This window comes from Nicotiana tabacum, chromosome 2, assembly GCF_000715075.1.
Source record: "Nicotiana tabacum cultivar K326 chromosome 2, ASM71507v2, whole genome shotgun sequence".
In the NCBI taxonomy this organism is placed as follows: Eukaryota; Viridiplantae; Streptophyta; class Magnoliopsida; order Solanales; family Solanaceae; genus Nicotiana; species Nicotiana tabacum.
In genome coordinates this window covers 41,949,357-41,973,788 of record NC_134081.1, presented here as the reverse complement: position 1 = coordinate 41,973,788, position 24,432 = coordinate 41,949,357, and positions in this window count along the sequence as shown.

The following is a 24,432-nucleotide window of genomic DNA, read 5'->3' as shown; positions in this document are numbered from 1 at the left end:
TTCCAAAAATGACATAACTATTCCATATCATGCACGAACCTTCCTAAAACTAAACGAACCATCCCCGCAAGTCATATATATATATATATATATATATATATATATATATATATATATATATATATATATATATATAGAGAGAGAGAGAGAGAGAGAGAGAGAGAGAGAGAGGAAAATGAGGCTCAAATACATAAAGCGACCGGCCGGGTCATTACAAAAACGCAGATCATAAGGATGCCAGATAACTAATGAATAACAGTGAGTAACTTAGTCATCTAGGATAAACTTTAGAAGAGTTTTTATTCAAGTATAATAAGTTAGAATGTTCTGTAACCATATAAAAAAAGCAGTATCTTTTGCTATAAGGTACCAATTAAATCATTAATCATGTATATATATATATAATAGTATATATATATATATATATATATAGGAATTTACTAAGCTCAAATGTTGATATATTACATGTCTCGTCAATTCTTGTTCTCAGATTTCCCATGATACCAGAGCATTGAAGCTCTTTCCGCTTCCATAACTAGTAGTTTTTTACAAACACAAAATCAGTCCACCTCATTACATAATGTCCCATAAAATGTAAACCTTCTAACTATCTGATTTGGAGAACACAAATGATTCAACTTATCCAAGTCATGAGATTAACTTATTTCACTAAGGGTAAAACAAAAGAGGCAGACACTGAGGAAATCAATGAAAGCAGTGACAATAGTGGGGACAAAAAAGATGACCGGACAAAAAAGATGTGTTTCTTAGAATTCGGATACCTGGTACAATGTCAGAAAAATGCATGTATCTTATTGTGGGATTTATAACTGCTAGAGGGATATGGAAATGCCTGGAAAAAACTTCTTTGCAGGCTATAAAGGACAAGAAATTCCAGTTGACGCATCAACTTCAAACAATCAAACTTGGGAATAAACCTACGAATAAGTACTTGAAGGAATTCAAGAACATTTGTGATGGTCTAGCTGCCATACACAAACCAGTATATAAGGACAACAGGGTCATTAGTTTTGCTACAGGATTAGGCCCTAAATACAGAATCTTTGGGACTATCATGCTTATCAAGCCACCTAGTCTAACACAAAATTAGTTGGTTAATGCCTTGAGAAGTTTTCATTTAAGGGAAGAATATGGAGAAGATTTACATACGGTGAATCATGATCTGGCTTTTGAAGCATAAAAGACAAACTGCAACAAAGAAGAGGAAATATCACGAAAATTCACTAATGGTCGTGATGGAACCTAACACGCCGGCTAGGCAAACCAACAATCTCAAACAATAAATAAAGCCACTAGCACAAATATAATAAGTCTATCAGGTTCAATAACATCATAGATAAGACTAAGTCTTATAACCAAGTACAAAAAACACAATATCCCCGGATCTGGTGTTACTGAGTATATGAGCCTCTAAGAGTTACTAATTATGATAGTATAGAATAAATTTATAATACTGTCTATATGGACTGAACAGTAATAACAAAGAGAGGAAGTCAACTCCAAGAGCATGCCAATGGAAATGCGATACTATCCTGAATCAACAATGTCAACAGCTAAACACCTCCTTGAACTCTACTACGGCCAATACCTGAATCTGCACAAGAAATGCAGAAGTGTAGTATGAGTACAACTGACCCAAAGTACTCAGTAAGTATTAAGGCTAATTTCAAAAAGGTAGTATCCATGCTTTGACTAACAGGATACTTGCTTCCAAAATCAAATAATGAACAAGTGTAAATAAAGAGAAGGAACAACTCTAAAAAAGTGAATATCAATAATAGGAATCATAGGCAAATAAGAGAACAATACTGCTTCTCAGATAGAATGACCGAAGCATAATTTATAACACCGAGTCCACATAGGATAAATGACTGTAACGACCCGATCGGTTAATTTTTGTATTTGAGCCCCATTCCCCTATTTGATGCTTGGCGTATGATTCTTTTTTATTTTATCACTTGCGGGGATGGTTGGTTTGATTTCGGGGATGATTTAGAGCGCATTGGAACGCTTAGTTCCGAGGTTGGAAGCTTAAGTAATAAGAGTTGACCGAGGTTTGACCTTTGAGTAAACAACCTTGAAATGATATTTTGATGGTTCCAATAGACTCGTATGACAATTTTGGACTTAGACGTATGTCCGAATTTGGGTTTGGAGGTTCCTAGGTTGATTTGGACTATTTGGTGAATGTTGGAAAGTTAAAGGTTTGGAAGGTTCATGGGTTTGACCGGGAGTTAAATTTGATGTTATCGGGGTTAGTATTGTTATTCCGAGTTGTATGCAAAATTTGGGATTATTCCGAGTTGGTTAGACGTGGTTTAACATGAGTCTTGAAAAGTATATATATATATATATATATATATATATATATATATATATATATATATATATATATATATATATATATATAATTCATTCGGAGTCTAACCTTGATATAAGATATCTCTTAAAATTGATCATATATTCATATATATTTTCCTTTATCGAGATGCACTATAATCATCTGAATACAGTACCTATTGTGTAATCACTTATCAGTTGGGTATGATGAGACATGATGTGAAGTAGTTACCGAGCCCTTCTGTCGCCAGGTATGATCGGAGTTCTCTATGAGGCCGAGTATGGAAATAATGTGCTATGAGATACTATCAAGTCCTCTTGAGATAGAGTACGCCGAGTTCTATTGAGACCGGGTACAGTTAAGCTCTCTTGAGGCCGGGTATGAACGAGCACTCTTGAGGTCGGGTAAAATCGAGACCTCTCAAGGTCGGTTAAAATTGAGACCTCTTGAGGCGGGGTACGATGTGATGAATAATACACAATGAAATGCACGCCCCAATGGCTTGTCTTCGGTGTTCAGGTTGAAAATGGTGTATTCATTTCTCTTATGTTATGTACTTGGTTTATATTCAACATCAGCTTTACATACTCAATACATATTTCATACTGATTTCCTTTTCTTTTGGGCGCTGTGTCCATCCCCATAGGTACAGATAGATCCGGTGATGTCCCTCCCCAGTAGGGTGTACATTTCAGCGGTTGGTTAACCCACTTCATTTCTCCAGAGTACCTAAAAAGAGGACGATTAGGTACATGAGTACATATCCCTTCCATTTTGGTTATGGTGGGGCCCTGTCCCAACCAAATTGTAATAATTTTACTCTTAGAGGATTATAGACTAGTGTTCAGAGTCTATGTAAAAACGGTTATGACTCTATTGGCACAGGTTAGGTATATATATGAAATGATAAAGTTTCTTCCACGGTCAATTATGAATATTTATAAATTTTATTATACTTGGAGGCCTTGTTGGCCTAGATTCCATGTTGAACGGTCTAAGTATGGATGTCGGTTCGCACGGGCCCTCGGGTATCGTGTGCTGATTGCACCTCCCGAGATGGGGGTGTGACAAACTTGGTATCAGAGCAAGTCTGTCCTAGGGAGTCTGCAAGCCGTATCCAATAGAGCCTTGTTATGGGTATGTCGTGCACCATACTTATAAATAGCAGGCTACGAGATATGTAGGATAAATTCCTTTCTTTCTGATCTAGATGGTGTGAAAGAGCTGAGTCGTAAGTATTCACTTCTAATCCTTAACTTGTTAATGTGTATAGTGATGCTTACTACGAGATACTAGGCAATTGTTCAGAGATTAGATGAAGAGGCAGGGGAGGATAATAGTTGGGTGTCACCTGCCCACATAGATTAAAGTGAACCTTATGATGAGGCTGGTACTCAGGTTTCAGGAACAACACCACTACCTCCGAAATGGAAAAGAGCACCTTACATACCCCCGATTCCTCCCCTGGATATTCCTAACTAGGATTTAGCTATGAGAAGTGTTGTGCAATTGTTAACTCAATTAGTAAACTTGCAGCCCGGTATAAGTCCCCTGGTACCTCAGATAGAGCAATTAGCATAAGAGTTTGAGATTTTATCAATCTAGACCCTTCGGTATTCACAGGAACAAATCCTAATGAAGATCCTCATAATTTCCTAGATCAGATGCAGTGGACTTTACGATTCATGCATGCCACTGGCACTAAGTCCATAGATCTTGCCTCCTATAGATTGAGAGATATTGATATGACTTGGTATGAAACTTGAGAACAATATAGGGGACCTCTTGCCCTACTAGTAGGATGGAGGGAGTTTTCTAAGGCATTTATGCAGCAGTATTTGCCGATTGAGCTCTGCCGAGCCAGGAAAGATAGATTCTTGCGGTTTTAAAAGGGCAATATGAGTGTTCGAGAGTATAGTATGCAATTTAACTCCTTGGCTAAGTATTCTCCTTCGGTTATGGCTAAGATGTGTAATAGAGTACATTGATTTGTGGGTGGTTTAGGACCACATTTGATAAATGAATGTATCACTACTTCTCTGAGTCTGAATATGGATATGGCTCGTATTCAAGCCTTTGAGCAGAATTTGGAGCATCGTAAGAGACAACAGTGAGCCGCTCGAGAGCATGATCGGGGCCAACATAAGAGAGACCGGTCTACAGGTGATATAGGAGAGTCTCAAGGAAGGTTTAGACTTTTGTTTCCTTGGCATCCATCTTATCCGACAACGAATGCAATGTCACAGTCCAAAGGTCAGCATCATGATCGGATCACTTTTTTCGGTCAAGGTTAAAGTTCCCGAGGATAGAGCTCATGGTATAGTTAAGACCCTAGTAAGATGAGACCCCTGGTACCGTATTGTGGACGATGTGGTATGACTCATTTTTGACAATGTCACCAAGGTATTCGTGTGGTCAACCTGGTCACATTATGCGTTTTTTCCCCATAAGAGGTAGGAATAATATGATGCCACCAACGAGATTTGTAACAGCTTCTTCATCATCAGTGCACCTCTTCGAGCAAGGTATGCAACCATCGGTTAGAAGAGGAAGAGTTAGAGGTTGAGCATCTAGCTCGGGTCGACAACAGAATCGCACCTATGAATTGCTAGGATGACAGAACCTAGAGTCATCACCGAGTGTGGTTATAGGTATACTGTTTGTATTCTCCATTAATGTGTATGCTTTGATAGATCCAGGTTCTACCTTGTCGTATATTACTCCATTTATTGCTGGTAAATGGTGTAAAGAACCTGAATTATTATGCCAGCCATTTGAAGTGTCTACGCCTATAGGTGAGTCAGTGATAGTTAGGCGGGTATATCGAGATTGCAATGTGATGATTTATCATCATCATACCTTAGCTGATTTGAACAAATTAGAAATGGTAGAATTTGATGTTATTATGGGAATAGATTGGCTGGCTTCTTGTTATGCTAATGTGGATTGTTGGAAGAAAATCATTCGCTTTAACTTTCTAGGAGAATCCGCTATTGAATGGAAGGGAGATTTTGTAGCACCTAAAGGGAAGTGTATTTCTTATCTTAAGGCCCGAAGGATGATTTTGAAAGGATGTATTTATCATCCAGTTCGAGTGTAGGACGTGGAGGCAAAGACTCCAGCCCTTTGGCCAGTCCAGGCTGTTAATGAATTTTTTGATGTATTTTCGGATAAGCTCCTGGGTATCCCTCCCAAGAGAGAAATCGAGTTTGCCATCGACGTGCTTCCCAATATGCAACCAATCTCTATTCCTCCGTACATAATGGCTCATGCGGAGTTGAAGGAATTGAAAGTTAAGTTGAAAGATCTTCTAGATAAGGGTTTTATCCGGCCTACTAGTTCCCTGTGGGGTGCCCCAGTGTTATTTGTTCATAAGAAACATAGTTCGTTGAGGATATGTATTAATTACCGACAGTTGAACAAGGTAACCATTAAGAACAAGTATCCGCTTCCGAGGATTGATGACCTGTTTGACCAATTGCAAGGTGCTAGGTATTTTTCAAATATTGACCTCAAATCTAGGTATCAACAATTAAAAGTCAAGGAAGAAGACATTCTGAAGATAGCTTTTTGAACCCGATATAACCATTACGAGTTCCTTGTTATGTCTTTTGGCCTAAATAATGCACCCGTAACTTTTTTGGATCTGATGAATCGAGTGCTCAAGCCATTTTTGGAATCTTCGTGATCATGTTTATAGATGATATGTTGGTGTATTCCAAATCAGAATAAGAGCATGCAGAGCATTTGCAAACGGTATTACGCACGCTCCAGGATCGTAAGTTATACGCTAAGTTCTCCAAACGTGTGTTTTGGTTAAACTTGGTGGCTTTTCTAGGGCATATATTATCGGATGAGGGTATCCAAGTTTATAATCAAAAGGTCAAAGCAGTTATTACTTGGTGGCTTTTCTATTGGCAAAGGCCCACAACTCCTACGGAGGTACGTAGTTTCTTGGTCTTACCTGGTTACTACCGGAGATTTATGGATAATTTCTCATCTATTGTCGCTCCACTAATGAAGCTGACGCATAAGGCAGCCAAGTTTTAGTGGACCGATACTTGTGAGAAGAGATTCCAAGAGTTAAACAATAAGCTAACCTCAACACCAATTCTAGTTGTTCCTGAAGGATCAGAGGGATATATTATATATTGTGATGCTTATAGAGTGCGGTTTGGTAGTGTTCTGATGCAACACGATAGACAAAATTACCTGACTCATGACCTAGAGTTAGCAGTTGTTGTTTCGGCTATAAAAATATGGCGTCATTATTTGTATGGAATTTATGTTGACATATTTACAGATCACAAAATCTTGCAATACATATTCAAGCAAAAAGAGTTGAATATGAGATAGCGAATATGGCTTGAATTGCTGAAAGACAATGATGTTGATATCTTATACCATCCCAGCAAAGCAAATGTTGTGGCTGATGCATTAAGTCGGAGATCCATGGGCAGTCTAAGACATGTGGTTACTGATAAATTTGAGATGACGAAATAATTTCAGCGATTATCTAATTTAAGTGTACGACTTCTCGATATCGGAGATAGAGGAGCCACAATTCAGGATGCTGCCAAATCTTCATTTGTGGCATAAGTAAAAGCACGCCAATTTGATGATCCAACCTCGGTGAAAATAAGAAAAATCATTCCCTTCCAAAAGAAGCAGCTGTTCGAGTTATCCAAGGATGGAGCCCTTAGATACAAGGGCCGATTGTGTGTGCCTGATGTCGGGACACTCGAAGACAGATCATGGCATAGATTCACAAGTCCCGGTATTCTATTCACCTAGGGTAAACTAAGATGCATCGTGAACTCCGACAACTATACTAGTGGGATGACATGAAGAGGAACATTGCCGAATACGTTGCTGAGTGTCCAAATTGCTAACAAGTTAAGGTCGAATACCAGAAGCCAAGAGGATTGCTTCAGAATATGGAAATCCCGACTCGAAAATAGGAGATAATCAATATTGATTATGTTACCGGATTACCACGTTCTCGCTGAAAGTTTGATTCCATATGGGTAATTTTGGAAAAGACTCACAAAGTCAGCTCATTTCCTGCCTGCCAAGACTACCTTCTCGGCTAAAGATTATGCTAAGTTGTATATTAAGGAAATCATTCGACTTTATGGAGTTCTAATTCGATAGAGGTGCTCAATTTACAACTAACTTTTGGAGATCATTCCAAAATGGTTCGGGTACAAGAATCAACCTTAGCACAACCTTCCATCCACAAACAGACGGCCAAGCTGATCGTACCATTCAGATGCTCGAGGACATGATATGAGCTTAAGTTTTAGACTAAAAAGAAGTTGGAAAGATCATCTACCACTCATCGAGTTTGTTTATAACAACAACTACCATGCTAGCATTCAGATGGGATTGCACGAGGCTCTATACGTAAGAAAGTGCAGGTCTCCTATCAGTTGGTTCAGAGTCGGTGAGACAAGGTTATTGGGTCCTGAGTTGGTGCAACAGGCTATTGAAAAATGTGAGAATGATTCGAGGTCGATTATTGACCGCTCAAAGCAGACACAAATCTTACTCGGATAATTGACATTGAGTTTTAGAGTTCTCCGTGAGAGATTAGGTATTCTTAATAGTATCGCCTATGAAAGGCATTGTGAGATTTAGCAAGAGAGGCAAGCTCAACCCCTAGTATATCAGGTTGTATCGAATTATTCAGAGAATCGGTGAAGTGGCTTATAAACTTGAATTGCCCTCAGAATTGGGAGCAATGCATCCGGTATTCCATGTATTCCTGCTTCGTAAATGTTTGGGTTATCCATCCCGTATTACCCCTATTGAAGATATTCAAGTCAGAGAGAAGCAATCTTATGATGAAATTCCGACAGTTATCCTAGATCGTCAAGTTCGTAAGTCGCATCTAAAGAGGTAGTTTCAGTTAAAGTACTCTAGAGGAGAAATAATATAGAAGAATTGACATGAGAAGCTTACAAAGACATGAAAGCTAGGTACCCTCCATGCTATGGGAAACAATGTTAAGACTACGATAATGGGCACAACCCAAGATACCACGAAAGATCATTGGAAACTTTTGCAAGAGTGACTACAATTCAACACACTTTCCCCACATATGAACTTGAATATTAATGAGGTTTTCGCATAACCAATCGGCCTGTGACATGCTATGAGGACAAGAGGTGATTAAATTTGATCAAATTACGCTAGCTACCCCACCGGGCGCAGTAGCCAGTGCAGTGCAACCCGTTTGACACTTGGGGTGGTGGAATATCTAGACTTGGTATAAAAAGGCAGTATATATTTCTTCTCTTTCATTCTAGGAGGTATCTAAAGCTTTAGCTCACCCAAAACGCTCTTAAACCCCTTTAAGAATTCATAATCAATTCAAAGATAAATCAAATGCAAAACTAGTAAGATTTAGCATAAAGAATCTTAAGATCATCATTGTATCATCTATCTTCTTGTTATACTAATTTTGGATATTCCTTGGAGGCGGAGATAGTCACCATAGAAGCATAAGAATTCAGGAAGCGTGTTTAGTTATTCAACAAGGTATGTAAGGCAGCTTTTCTTCTTGGCATGACTGGTTGTACACGTTTCCTTTCATAATAATCCTTGTGCTGTTAGATTGGGTTGTTACACACTTTCTTGGTAAATGATAATTATATTCTTGTACATTCTTTGTCAGTGACATCTTTCTTTCCAGTGAGATGTTCTCGAATAGCATCATGAGGTCGTAAAGTGTAATTCCTTCTATGTCTAATTCTAACCCCTCTTGAAATTGATCTTGCATTGCACTTATATACATACATATATATATATATATATATATATATATATATATATATATATATATATATATATATATATATATATATATTTCACTTTACCGAGCCGCACTATAGTCAGTCGGGTACGACACCTATTGTGCAACCACTGATCAGTTGGGTATAATGAGATATGATGTGAAGTAGTTACCGATCCCTTGTATGGTCGGGTACAACCGAGTCCTCTATGAGGTCGGGTACGAAAAGGATGTGTTATGAGATACTACCGATTTCTCTTGAGACCGAGTACGCCAAATTCTATTGAGACCGAATACAGTCGAGCTATCTTGAGGCTAGGTAGGACCGAGATCTCTTGATGCCGGGTAAAACCAAGACCTCTTGAGGCCTGGTATGATGTGATAAATAATATTATATTATATTTAATTCATAGCCCTAGTGAGTGGCTTAACCTTTTACAAATCTCGCATATGTTCATGATTCATAATCAATGCAATGCACGCCCTGGTGGCTTGTCTTTAGTGTTCAGGTTGAAAATGGTTTATTCACGTCTGTTATGTTATGTATTTATTTCACTTTACCGAACAGCACCATAGTCGGTCGGGTATGACACCTATTGTGCAACCACTGATCAGTTGGGTATGATGAGATATGATGTGAAGTAGTTACCGAGCCCTTGCATGGTCAGGTACGACGGAGTCCTCTATGAGGACGGATACGAAAATGATGTGTTATGAGATACTACTGAGTCCTCTTGAAATCGAGTACGCAAAATTCTATTTAGACCGGGTACAGTTGAGCTCTCTTGAGGGCGGGTAGGACCGAGATCTCTCGAGGTTGGGTACAACCGAGATCTCTTGAGGCCGGGTACGATGTGATAAATAATATTATATTATATTTAATGCATAGCCCTAGTGAGTGGCTTAACCTTTTACAAAACTCGCATATGTTCATGAGTCATAATCAATGTAATGCACGCCCTGGTGTCTTGTCTTTAGTGTTCAGGTTGAAAATGGTGTATTCACGTCTCGTATGTTATGTACTTTGTTTACATTTAACATTATCTTCACATACTTAGTACATCTTTTGTACCGACGTCCTTTTCTTTTGGGCGTTGTGTCCATGCCCACATGTACATATATATAAGACTCCGTTAAAATTTTCTAATGATTTAAGATTTTAAAGTGTGCCAACGGTATTTGGAAATAACATATTCGAGTATTAAAAGAGACTCATGGGATAGAACCACATCATTTTGAAATGAAAATATATGTTTAAGGTGTGTTGGAACATACTAAAGATTTTTGTGAATGGCAAGAATTTTTGTGGAACAAGTTGGATACATTAAGTGGAAAGGATGTCTTAATTAGTACAAGACCCGAATTCAAAGGAATAGAAATCCCATAATATAAATACTTAGGTAGTGATATACCTATAAAATTAAATACCTCTGAGTCTAGTTGCCAACACATCAAACCGTTTGTTATTTGGATATTTGTACAGAACGTTATGGCCATTTTAATGGACCTATGCCATACGAGCGCCAAATGTGCGGCCGCGCATAAAAGAGGGTATTCTACCTTGTGTGTGCGGCCAGATATGCGGTCACTTGCCAAGGTGCACGGCCGCGCACGTATGAGTTCTATAAATACCCCCAGGCCGGTTAGAGAGAGGGGCTAAGTCATTTCTTTAAGCTAGGGCTTGAATATCAAGGGTAATCCATCCAATAATTCCCTCCCATGAACCAAGGTAATGTGTTTGGAGTAATTTTGAGTTGATTACTACTCCTAAACACTTATATTAACTAGGATTAATATTGCATACCCATAGATTTCTATTCAAATCCCTAAATTGGTCAAGAACACCACAAGTTGGGATTTTCAAGAGTCCCACTACAAGAGGTATGTCCACATCACTAACTAATTCGTGGTGATTTTTTATGTATGAAATATGTGTCAAGACTTATGGGATGGAGATTGGAAGCCACAAATGCCTAACCTAGGTTGTGTTTGTATTGTAGAGATTGTAAAATGAATTAATTGATAAGATTTATGGGTTGGAAGTGAATTGTTGGGCATGCATGTGCTAATAGAAGTTGTGGATGGCCTAGAGATGATTGTGAGGTGAATCGTTGGCATGAAAGGTGGTTGTTAGGTGAAGAAATTCCATTGGAGGAGGTTGTTTAAAGATATGCACACTAGATATTTGATAAAAAGTCTAAATGACTTAAAGTATAGAAATCTTGCTAATATGGTGCAATTGTTTTGCATTGTTGTAGATTGAAGTTGTTTAGTGTGTTGGAACATCGTAGTACTATTAAGGGGCAAATTTAAGTAATGTTGGCTAAACTCCTCTTTTAGAATTGAACCCCATAATTGCCTTGTAAGTCTCGTGTTGCTCATTATAAATTAATTATTCCGAATAAGCCTTGTGTCAAGAGATATATGCATTCAATTTGTATTCCAAATGTACTTGTTATGTTGAGTTACTATTTGAGAAGGTGATTAAGCGTGGGGTTGTGTCTTAATATGTTATGATTTGAACACGTGATTCTAATGAAAACTAGCATGTCAAATTGTGTAAGAAATCACATGTACCTAAGACTCCTAATTTGGTTAGTTGCTCAAATGTGTATTTAAAGTCTTGAGTAGAAATACCTTGTTGTTGATAATCTATAAGGATGCTTGAAAGTGAAGGAAATGGGTTGGAGATATCAAGTGTGGCCAATGTGCCAAGAATGAAAGTTATACTTGTGGCCAATGGTGCCGAGAAAATGAAATGATGTGAGAAAGGTTATGAAATAGGCCTTGATTCCACTCTTCCAAATTGACTTCGAAAATAGATGTGCCTAAAAGCTTATGTATTCAGGTCATGTCCAAATGTGACAGTCTTAATTAATGCTATGCTTTGTAAGTATTTCCAAAGTATTTTGAGCTCTTATATATTCATAAGTTGAAATGGTGTATTGCCCTTTTTGGGAAAAAGTATTTCAAGAATATATGATGTACTAAAGATTTTCTATTGTGACTTATTTATGTTATATCCCCCTTTTTGGGAAGAAAACCTTGTATGAAAATAATGTAATCAAACACTTATTTCTCATATGAAGACCTGGGTGAAAATCATAACATGCACGCAAGTCATAAATCATCAAATTAGGCTATTAAAAGTCTTAAACCATGAAATGGAAAACTAAAACTCAAAATGGCCTATTGGGTCGTTACATTCTCCATCTCTAAAAGAAACATTCGTCCTTGAGTGGACATAGAAATGTACCCGAACTGGCAATGAGGTGTGAATATCTACTCCTCATATCGGACTCAAACTCCCAAGTAGCCTCTTAGTCGGGTAACTTTTCCAAATCACATTTATCGAAGAAATCGTTCCAAGTATCTTGCAGATCTACAATAGCTTAGCTCTTCTTCATAAGTCAAATTCTCATCAGATACACTGTGTTGCAGTCCAATATAAGCGACTTGTCTTCATGATACTTCCAAAGCATAGAAATATAAAATACCGGATGTCCCCCTACTAGGCTGGGAGGAAATTCAAGCTGATAAGTAACCTCCCCAACTCTCTCTAACACCTCAAAATAGCCAATAAACCTCGGGTTCAACTTGCCCTTCTTTCGAAATCTCATCATACACTTCATGGGCAAAATTTCAAAAGTACCTTCTCTCCCTCCATATTAGCCATATCGCAATACGGCCCCGTAAATGTTTGCCAAGGATTTAAGGTTTTAGTGACTACGTATCTATTGCATAATCAACATTGGAATTTTTAGGTAGGAGACTTCCGATCCAATGTGCGACCGCACAATTATTCTGCTAACTATGGATCCGTCGTAGACCTGACCTTACCCAACCCAAATCTCGAGGCCCATTTTACAGTCTATTTCCCGGACCACATAGCGTTTCTGCGGTGCATTTCGCGATCGCAGATTTGACATTGGGGGTTAATTTTGAGAATTTCCTAATCCTACTCTATTTTAATATAAGGCTTTAAGGGAGTAATTTTAGAAGGTATAATATGATATTTTTAGAGAGGGGAGCAATGTAGAGAGAAAGAGAGGGAGAAGCCCTAACACTTCTACACTTAAAATTCTTGCTTAAATCTTGGGGATTCAAGAGGAAAAACTCACTAGGTCTTCTACTAAAGAGGTAAGACTTTATCCCTTGTACACATTCAATGTTCTATAATAAATTTATGAGTATGAGTTTTATGTTGAGGCTTATGGAGTAGTGATTGGAAGCCATAAGCCTTTAATTTGGAATTTGGGTGTATGCGAAGAATGGGAGGTGTGATTAATGAGTTGGGAGTTAGTCGTTGGGTATGCATATATTGATGAAGGTTTTATGGAGGTTGTTGAACTATTATGGGTGAGTTGTTGACTTGGGGATTGGTCGTGGGGTGAAGAAATCCCATTGTAGGGAGTTGTAGTTAAGTATGCATACTATGTGTTTGATAAAATTCCTTTATGACCTAGACCATGAACACCTTCCTAATAATGGTTCAATTTGATTATGTTGCTATAGAATTAAGTTTTTAAGAGTAGTGGAACGTGTAGTGATCCTAAGGAAAGCTTAATCAAGGTATATTGGCTAAATTCTTTCCGTAGAATCAGACTCATGAATTCTTTACGAACTCCAAGCATAGTTGTCCAAGCTCCTATTCCGATTGTGTTGAATTGCCTCAAATTTAATTATTTCAAATTCCTATGTACTCAAGTTTGTTCCAATAGCTATCTTTAGGCTCTCCTTGAAGAATAGTTCAATTGTGGTTAACTTGTCGAATATCTATGAACTCACTCAAGTTTCAAATGAAATTGCTATGCCCTCCTTTTGGAAACATTTCAAGCACTGTAAGCTCTTATGTACACATGATTTGATAATATGATTCCCCTATATTTTAAAGTACCCTTGATATTTGATGATAACCCATGATAAGAAAGGAAATGAAAGCATTTGATGTGTCGACATTGTGCCAAGAATGAAGATTATCATGTATGGCCAAGAGTGCCAATGAAAAGAAAAGATTCTATAAATAGATATGGGATGAACATATTTCTTTTTATTTAGAAATGTATCTAGGAGTATCGTTGCCCACAACTACATATGCATGTGTAGGAGATGATTGACGGACATATCCCCTGTGTACTATGTTGAGATTATTACCCCCTTATTGGGATTAATTGATTGCCCGCAAATACCATGTCGACCCACACAACATTGTGGTGAGATGGCCTAGCCGATCCGGCAGAGATCAGATGCCATGACGCACACATGGTGGCTTCACATTTTCTATGTCAACCACATACATTAGGGTGTGACGACTTAGTAGAGCGGGCCGAGATCGGACTCCATGCCCGATGCATGGTGCGGTAACTAATGATCTCCCAACCAAGATTTTAACGCTTATTTGGAAGTTGACTATGTTTTAACTTGGCATTTTAATATTATTAATCTTCTTACTACTTCTATGCTTCTCTCTTCGTATGTTGGCATTCCATTCCATGTAAGGGTACTTAACTTTGCATACTAGTGCTATTCCATGTGTACTAACATTTCTTTTGATGGGGACGCTGCATCTTTAATGGATGCTCAAGCCCTAAACTCCCAAATTTCTAGCTCAAATCCCTAATTTGATGAAGAATAAAACCATGGATTCACGAATTTTATACCATCATGGGTTAGAATCACTTACCCTAATATTGCTCCTTGAAAACCTTCAAAATATCACCTCTCTCCCGAGTTTCTCAAGTCCAAAATTGAAAATGAAAGACAAAACTTCGAGATGGTGCTTTTTTGCCCAGCAATATCACACCTGCGGTCCATTGATCGCTTCTACGATGCCGTACCTGCAGAAATTCCATCGCAGGTGCGGATTTCACTTAAAATCCTGACTTCGCTCTTGCGGCCTCAAGACCGCATCTGCGCCTTACGCAGGTGCGGAAACTCCCTCGCTTCCGCGGTCAAAACTCGCACCTACACCTACCTGCCCGCATCTGCGACTCACGCAGGTGCGAGAATACCTTCGCACCTACGGTTCCTACCCAGGTCCTCCACGGCCACATCTGTGGCTCCTCAGTTGCTCCTGCGGGCTCGCACCTGCGGCTCCCACTCCGCAAGTGTGGAAGACACCAGAACCAATAGCTTCAACTGCATTTCATCAACTCTAATCCTTCCGTTAAACACTCGGAATCACCCCGAGGCCCTTGGGACCTCAACCAAACATACCAACAAGTCATATGACCCCCTAGGAACTTAGTCGAACCTTCGACTCACCCAAAATAACATCAAAACACCAACTTACCCTCAGATTCAAGCCTAGGAACTTCTAAACTTCCAAATTTCCCAAATGACGCCGAAACCTACCAAACGACATCCGATTGATGTCAAAATTTGCACACAAGTCATATTCAACATTACGGACCTACTCCAACTTTCGGAATTAGAATCCGACCCCGATATCAAAAAGTCAACCCCCCGGTCAAACTTCCCAAAAATTTAACTTTCGCCATTTCAAGCCTAAATTAGCTACAGACCTCAAATTCATAGTCAGGACACGCTCCTAAGTCCAAAATCACCCAACAGAGCTAACGGAATCGACGAAACTCCATTCCGGAGTTGTCTTCATACACTTTCGACTACGGTCAAAATCCTGAGACTTAAGCTTCCGTTTTAGGGACAATGTCCCGAAACACCCTGAAACCAAAACAAGACCTCCCGGCAAGTCACATAAGCAGAAACAGATATGAGGAATGCAGTAAATAGGGGATCGGGGCTAATACGCTCAAAACGACCAGCCAAGTCATTACATCCTCCCCCACTTAAACATACGTTCGTCCTCGAACGTGTCCATAGTTGTTCTCGAAGCCATCAAACCGCCGTATAACCTTACCATACATATACCAGGGGGTGATCTCACGTCACCCTATCCCATACAGGTCCGATAACACAACATAACTGAAATTTCTCAATTCAACCTGGTCCACAAGCATTCGAATCCAATTTCCAACATCCGGAATTTATTATTAGATCTGAATCCCGCAACCTACACATTGTATAAGTCTGAACAAGCTGTACCAAAATCCATAACAATAACTCAAATAGTCAAAACTCAAATACCACATAGCTCAAACGCTCGAATCAAATATTTCTAATCACAGTAGCTGCTCAAATTAACCCAATATCGGTAACAACCTCACATCAAACAAAGCCACGTTCTAAACCTTCGTACACTGCCAATGATGAAAGAAACATGCAGAACTCATAACCCTTCATCAGATCAACAAGTCATGGTACTCCATCTCATTTGACAAGAACTATAGCAAATTTCTAAGTCGACTTTCGATATTATCCTTCCAACCATGCTGACCTCAATTCCGATAGTATCCATTCTAGGTACAATGAACTCATCTCATCCAGCACGACCAACCTAGTGACATGACACACCCATACAATCTAAATCCACAACCCGTGCAATCCGTGCACCAATAAACAACATTCCAAATGTACTCAATCATAAAAATGACTCAAATAAGAGAATCGTCCCGTAAGCTCGACGGGTATGACCCCAACGCAATGCTAAGAACCCATCACACACCGTAGAACCATAACACACGAATCTAGTACAAGGATCATATCTTAACATATCTCTTCCGCAATGCGCGACCCTATCCAAACAGTGATCCATATGAAATACCTCAGACACCATGCTCAAAATCAATAACCACGCGCAATCCGGCATCAAGTACTCAAAGTGCATTACTATAACCATGGAGAAGTAAATGACACAATGCCACACAAACCCGATAGAACATAACCAATGCGCAACCACTCATGCATCACCCAAATACCCATCTCGCACAATTTCCGCTATAAGGCCCTCAATAGAACTGCACCATGGGTGCATACAACCAACGAATCATAACCCCTCGTAGCATAGAAGAGTAACTCACCAAACATATCAAAACACAAATAAGCTCAACAACAACCGAATGGCACATCCCTCAACAATAGCAGTATGGAGCCAACCAATCCGACTCGGTGTAGAATACACATCCTAATTGGGCCTACCAATGGATCCCTAAATCAACTCCAGGCACCCACACATGGATAAATAACCCTCCGGAAGCCCACAATGACTGAATAATAACACATACTATCGTCTAGCTAGCTTCGACCATGACTTCACAGTCCACAACCATGGAAACAACCTGCTCCTGAGAACTCCCAGTCTCCAAATCCATATAACACCTGAATCCCATATCTGATCCAAATTCCACCGCCAGAATGTCTAACACATCTCTCATACACGATCATCCCATGAGGAATACTCCAAAAATTCTTTCATGCCACGTAGCAAAATTGAATATCAGTAGTCGATCAATCAGGAGAGTACCGCAATACCGATGAACATCCGTAAATCAAAACACAATGCCCCTTTCAACTGCTCACCCCTCTCAAGGATTACCGAGCAACTATAATATTCATCTAAATATAAAACACTGACCATTCTGTCCAGAATTCGTGAACTTGACTTCAAGAATGAACTGTCACCTCGTACATGTAAATCTTAATCCTACACAACACACCACATCTATCATTCCATCACCATATTGGTCTAGCCTACTACCCAATTGTCCTATTTACTTCGAGTTTCTTCTGAATTATCCTCAATTTGATACTTCTCCTTGTCAGAACTCCACGATCCTTACCCAAAGCTCACTACAAGACACCCTAACATAACACCACACCACCATAAGGGCCGTAAGCCATTGTACTCTTCTTAAGTACCTCCATAATTACCTCAACTATAATGCTCATTCTGAAAATACCTTATGTGAATTTAAAATTGTTCTTCTTACCTTTCTTATACTAGAATGTAGAATCCATAATCACACAAAATTACTGCAAGTCCCGACACCTTTAAATCCAAATCTCAGATTTTATCCATACACAAGTCCGGAAACATTCTCAATTGCTATATATAATTCTCAAACCCATTAGAATTTTCTCAGGAGTCACCCACTTTGCTCAAATCTAAATTGCACCGCCCAAATGGGCCGAAAGACACAAGCCCCATTAGCACAACAACTCCCAAAGAGTAACCCTGCTTTAACATCACCAATCAAATTCATACTTCGTGCGTACTACATTCTTCAAAATAACAACTTATTCTTTTTATGATTTTCATATTTTTCATAAACTGCAATGTAGCCCGTATTCAGGAATTTCCTTACTCGAGCCATCCTCAGTTTCAACTTCTGCACGTCATAACCAATCCTAGTAGGGTAGTATCCTTACTTGAGGCACAACAGATGGTTGAGAAAGAGTGCTTGGTATATTTAGCCTTTATGAGGAATGCCAGTGCTGATACTTCTACTGTTGAGTCAGTTTCGGTAGTGACAGAGTTTCCATACGTGTTTCCAGTAGACCTACCGGGCATGCCGCCCATTAGGGATATCGATTTTGGTATTGACATGGTACCGAGCACTCATCACATCGTTATTCCACCATATCGCATGGAAACAACGTAGTTGAAGGAATTAAACGAACAACTTCAAGAGATGCTTGATATGGGTTTCATCCAACCAAGTGTATCGCTTCGGGGTGCACCATTTCTATTTGATAAGAAAAAAAGATGGCTTTATGAGGATATGTATTGATTACAGGCAACTGAACAAGGTTACAGTCAAGAACAAGTATCCACTACTGCATATTAATGATTTGTTTGATCAGCTTCGGCGTGCTCGGGTATTCGCGAAGAGTGACTTGAAATTGGGGTACCATCAATTGAAGATCTGGGCTTCAGATATTCCGAAGACGGCTTTCAGGATCCGCTAGGGCCACTATGAGTTTCTGGTGATGTCTTTTCGGCTGACCAATGCCCCAACGGCCTTCATGCACTCGATGAATAACGTGTTCCAGCAACATCTTGATTCTTTCGTCATCGTGTTCATTGACGATATATAGGTGTATTCTCAGAGCCAGGAGGATCATGAGCAGCACTTGAGGATCGTGCTCTGTACGTTGAGGGAGAAGAACTTATATGCTAAAATTTTCAAATGCGAGTTTTGGCTTGATTCGGCGGCATTCTTGGGCCACGTGGTATCTAGTGAGGGGATACAGGTAGAGGTAGTTCAGACTTGGCCCAGACCTTCTACCACTACTGAGAAACGGATTTTTCTAGGCTTGGCCATATACTATCACCGTTTTGTGGAGGGTTTTTCATCCATTGCAGCTCTTTTGACTAGATTGACCCAGATAGGTTCCCCATTCAGGTGGTCGGACGAGTGTGAGGAGAGCTTTCAGAAGCTCAAAACTGCCTTGACTACAACTCTAGTTCTTATTTTGCCTTCAGCATCAGGTTCTTATACGGTTTATTTTGATGGTTTTGGAGATTGGCATTGGGTGTGTGTTGATTCAGAAGGGTAGAGTGATTGCTTATGCTTCACGTTAGTTGAATCCACATGAGAAGAACTACCTAGTACATGATTTGGAGTTGGCATCCATTCTTCACGTGCTCAAGATTTGGAGGCATTATCTTTACGGCGTGTCTTGTGAGGTGTTCACAGATCACAGGAGTCTCCAACACTTATTCAAGTAAAAAGATCTGAAGTTGAGGCAACAGAGGTGGTTAGAGCTACTAAAGGACTAAGATAACACCATTGTTTATCAGCCGGGGAAGGCCAATGTAGTGGCCGATGCTTTGAGTAGGAAGGCTAGGAGCATGGGGAGTCTTTCTTGCATTCTAGTTGGGGAGAGACTATTAGCATTAGATGCTCAAGCTTTGACCAATCGATTCATGAGGTTGGATATTTCAGAGCCTGGCAGGGTTTTTGCGTGAGTTCTATCACGGTCGTCCTTGTTTGAGTGCATCAAGGCACGTCAATATGATGATCCCCACTTGACTGTCCTGAGGGACATGGTGAATCATGGTGATGCTAAGGAGGTTACAATTGGTGATGATGGGGTATTAAGGCTTCAGGGTCAGATCTGTGTTCAAAATGTGGATGGGTTGCAAGAGTTGATTCTTGAGGAGGCCCATAGTTCGCGGTATTCTATTCATCTGGGGGGCCGCAAATATGTACCAGGACTTGAGGCATCATTATTAGTGGAGAAGGATGAAGAAGGATATTGTTGAGTATGTTGCTCGGTGTTTGAGCTGTCAGCAAGTGAAGTACAAGCATCAGAGACTCGGTGGTTTGCTTCAGAGGCTTGATATTCCGAAGTGGAAGCGGGAGAGTATCATAATGGCTTTTGTAGTTGGGCTTCCATGGACCTTGAGGATATTCAATGTAGTGTGGGTCATTGTGGAAAAACTGACCAAGTCTGCACACTTCATTCCAGTCATGACTACCTGCTCTTTAGACCAGCTGGTTCGGATTTATCTTCGTGAGATTGTTCGTCTTCATGTTGTGCCCGTGTCTATTATCTCGGATCAAGGCACGCAGTTCACATCGAATTTTCGGAGAGCCATGTAGCGTGAGTTGGGCACACAGGTCGAGCTAATTACGGCATTTCATCCACAAATAGACGGTCAGTCCGAGCGTACTATTCATATCTTGGAGGACATGTTACATGCCTATATCATTGATTTCGGGGGCTCATGTGATCAGTTTCTACCGCTAGGAGAGTTTGCCTTCAATAATAACTATCAGTCGAGTATCCAGATGGCTCCATATGAGGCCTTATATGCAAGACGATGTCGTTCTCCGGTTAGTTGGTTTGAGCGCGGGGAGACTAGGTTTTTGTACATTGATTTGGTCTGTGATGCTTTGGAGAAAATTGCAGTATTGACTGTATTCAATCAGGTGCCTTTTTTTTTGCAGTCCTAAACCTAAGGTTAGGTAATTGTGCCTTGTCTTGGTTTATTAAAGTCTTTCCTGCCTTTGGTAGTTCCTGAAATTATTGATATGTAACAGGACCTGCAAAAAAAAAGTAATGTTAACTAAGTAGTCTGCTACAGAGTTGCCTTCTCATAGGACATGATGAAATATCACATTAAAATGCTCCTTCATGATATTGATCTTCTTCATGTCTTTCCCAATACCCCAAGGAACCTCCTATTCACCTTGAATTATTTTCTTCATCACAAGAGAAAATGATGAGAGGGTGGAGTTGTGTTTGAACACAGTGTGAAAGTCCTTCCATAATAGCCTTTACCTCAACTGCTATATTAGTTGACTGCCCTATTCCTTCAGCTTTCGCAAACACCAAATCACCAACATCATTCCTCACACAAAATCCGTACGAGCTTGGCCCTAGATTTGCTCTACAAGCTCCATAAGTGTTGCATTTGTACCACCTAGCACCATGCATCTACCATTGAACTCTTTTGGTAACAACAACTGGCTTATAGCCTTCAAAATATTTAACCATATCAGACCAACTTAGGGGTATGCTATGCAACCACTTGTATTTATTCCTTTCCAAGTAGTGTAAGGTTTTGTTTATCTCATGTACTATCTTATGAAAAGATATTATACCTCCTTCATGCTTCATTTTGTTCCTTCTTTTCCATAGTTATCATGTGATAATTGTAGGTGCTGCAATGGCCTCAATGTTTCACAACATTTTACACACCACTATGATTTGATGACCTGGTGAACTTGAACCAGGTTTACCACCAGTCCTGCAGCCCTTAGGAACAACTGCCATACCTTTGTGGCATTGTCACTTGTAAGGAAAATATGTTGGAGAGTTTCTTGTTGTGTATGTATGCAACACCAGCACTTAGACACAGTTAAGTAGCCCCATCTCCTCCACATATTATCTGTAGGTATCTTTCCTCTCCATAGCCTCCACAAGAAAAATGAAATCTTGAATGGTAAACCTCGTGTCCACATCATTTTGTATTCTAGATTTTGTCGATGTCGATGTCTTATTAATTGCCAAGCACTGCTTAATGTGAATTTGCCTGAAGGAGTTGGCATCCATATAGGTGTGTCCAGTGTTCATCTGATTTATCAAAGTCCACTTCCTGCCTTATATGGTTTGCAATGTCTTGTGGAAATTTTATTTGTAAAATGTGATCATTCCATCCATCTCTTTCTCTCAGTTCTTCTATATTTTCCAGATCTTCATTGATGTTAAATTCATGTGGTACTACATGATAAAGTGATCTCAGACCTCCAATTCTCATGCCAAACACTAGTTCTCCACACATGTGATCCCTGTCTGAATTGTACCACAGTCGGCTGCTCATTTTTGCAATATTTATTCCATATAAAATTCGACCACAATAATTTTGTTGTCCTAAATCTCCACCAGAGTTTGGCAAAGAAGGCCTTCGAAAAATCAAATAAGGATCCGAAGCCAATCCCTCCTTCCTCCTTAGGCAAACAAAGGTTTTCCCACTTTTTCCAATGTCCGCTCCTCCCCTCTTCTTTTGTACTCCAAAAGAACCTAGAAAATATCTTGTGCATGTGTTCAATGACATTGTTAGGTGGATCCAGAATTGAAAGTATGTGTGTTGGTAAGCTTTGTAGCACACTAGATATGAGAGTGGCTTTACCTCCTAAAGATAACAGCTTACCTTTCCAGGAATGTAATTTTGCTTTCATTTTTTTAACAAGGTCATTATAATATTCTTTTCTTCTCATTGTGTAGAAAATTGGAGAGCCTAGGTAAGTGAAGGGGAACTTTCCTTTATGAAAACCAGTGATTGAACCAACACTGTCAACCAATTGTGTAGCTACATTAGTATGCATGTAGTATGAACTCTTGGACTTGTTGATTAGTTGTCCAGATGTTTGTTCATATTGTGTGAGAACCTTAACAATTTTACCCAAATTGTATGTGTCCGCTGAAATAAAGATGATTGTATCATCAGCATATGCTAAATGGTTCAAAGGATCAATCCATTTTGGCATGCCATACCCTATGAATTTCTTGTTGTCAAACAATTTTTTCATTGTTCTTGTTAGGACTTTACTAGATAAAATAAACAATGCAGGTGACAGAGGATCACCCTGCTTAACCCTCCTTATTGATTTGAAGAAACCAGATGATTGACCATTAACTAGGACATAGTACCAATTGTTAGCTAGCAAGTTCCAGATCATGATTATGAAATGTTCAACAAATACCATTCTCCTCAGCACATGAAGGAGGTACTTCCATGAAACTCTATCATAGGCCTTAGCCATGTCCAGTTTAATCACAACATTAGCTGGCTTCCGTCTCAACCTGATATCAGTAACAATTTCCTATGTGAGTAATATGTTTTCAAAAATGATTATTCCCTTCACAAAGCCGAATTGGTTTGGTGATATCAAAGAAGGGACGATTTTTTCCAACCTGTCATGCATATCCTAGAGAACACTTTGTTGATGAAGTTGCTTAGTCTTATAGGCCTTGCATCTGCAAAAGTTTCAACACAAGGTTTTTTAGGCAGCAGAACTAGGTTTTTGTGTGTGAATGATTTTGGTAGAGATGAGCCTCGAAAAAACTATTGAACTATGTTGAATATGTTCTCTCCTATAATTTCCTAGCAATGTTGGTAAAATAATCCAGTGAAACCATCAGGTCCACTGACACTATCTCCACTTAGAGTAAAAACTGCCTGCTTCACTTCTTTAAATGTTGGGAATCTGCACAGTTCCATGTTTTGTTCCATAGTCATCATAACAGGTATATTATTAAGAATGTCAAAGTTTGTAGGAAAACTTTCCTGTGTGAACTGTCTTCTGAAGAATTCTACTGCAGCTGAAGATATAAGCTCTTGAGATTCTAGCCAAGCACTATCTGAACTTTGAATTCTTTTGAGCTGAAGCTTCTTCCTCTTGCCGTTGAAATAATTATGAAAACATCTTGAGTTCCTATCAACTTCATCAAACCAAGTCATACATGCCCTTTGCTTCCAAAACTGCTCCTCGAAGCTAAGATATTTCTTTAGCTCAACTTGAGCATTTTGGAGAACTATCCTATTCTCAATTGTTGCATCTTCTTCAAATAAAATCTTCTTCACTCTAACAATATCCTCTATAATTGCAAGCTACTTGAATATGTCACCATATGTTAGCATATTCCAGTGAGACAGGGCAGTTTTAACTCTTTTTAACTTTTGCTTGAACATCAAGAAAGGGTCACCCATGAAATCTGAAAGCCAGTTTTGCCTTACCACATCCAGAAATGTGTCATGCTTTATCCAGAAGTAAAAAACTTGAAAGGCTTAAAAAACTTCATAGACTCTGCACCACAAGTCATCAATAGTGGTGCATGATCTGATCATGTTCTGATAAGATGCTCAACTTCAATTCTGGGATATAGTTATTGAAAATGTTGC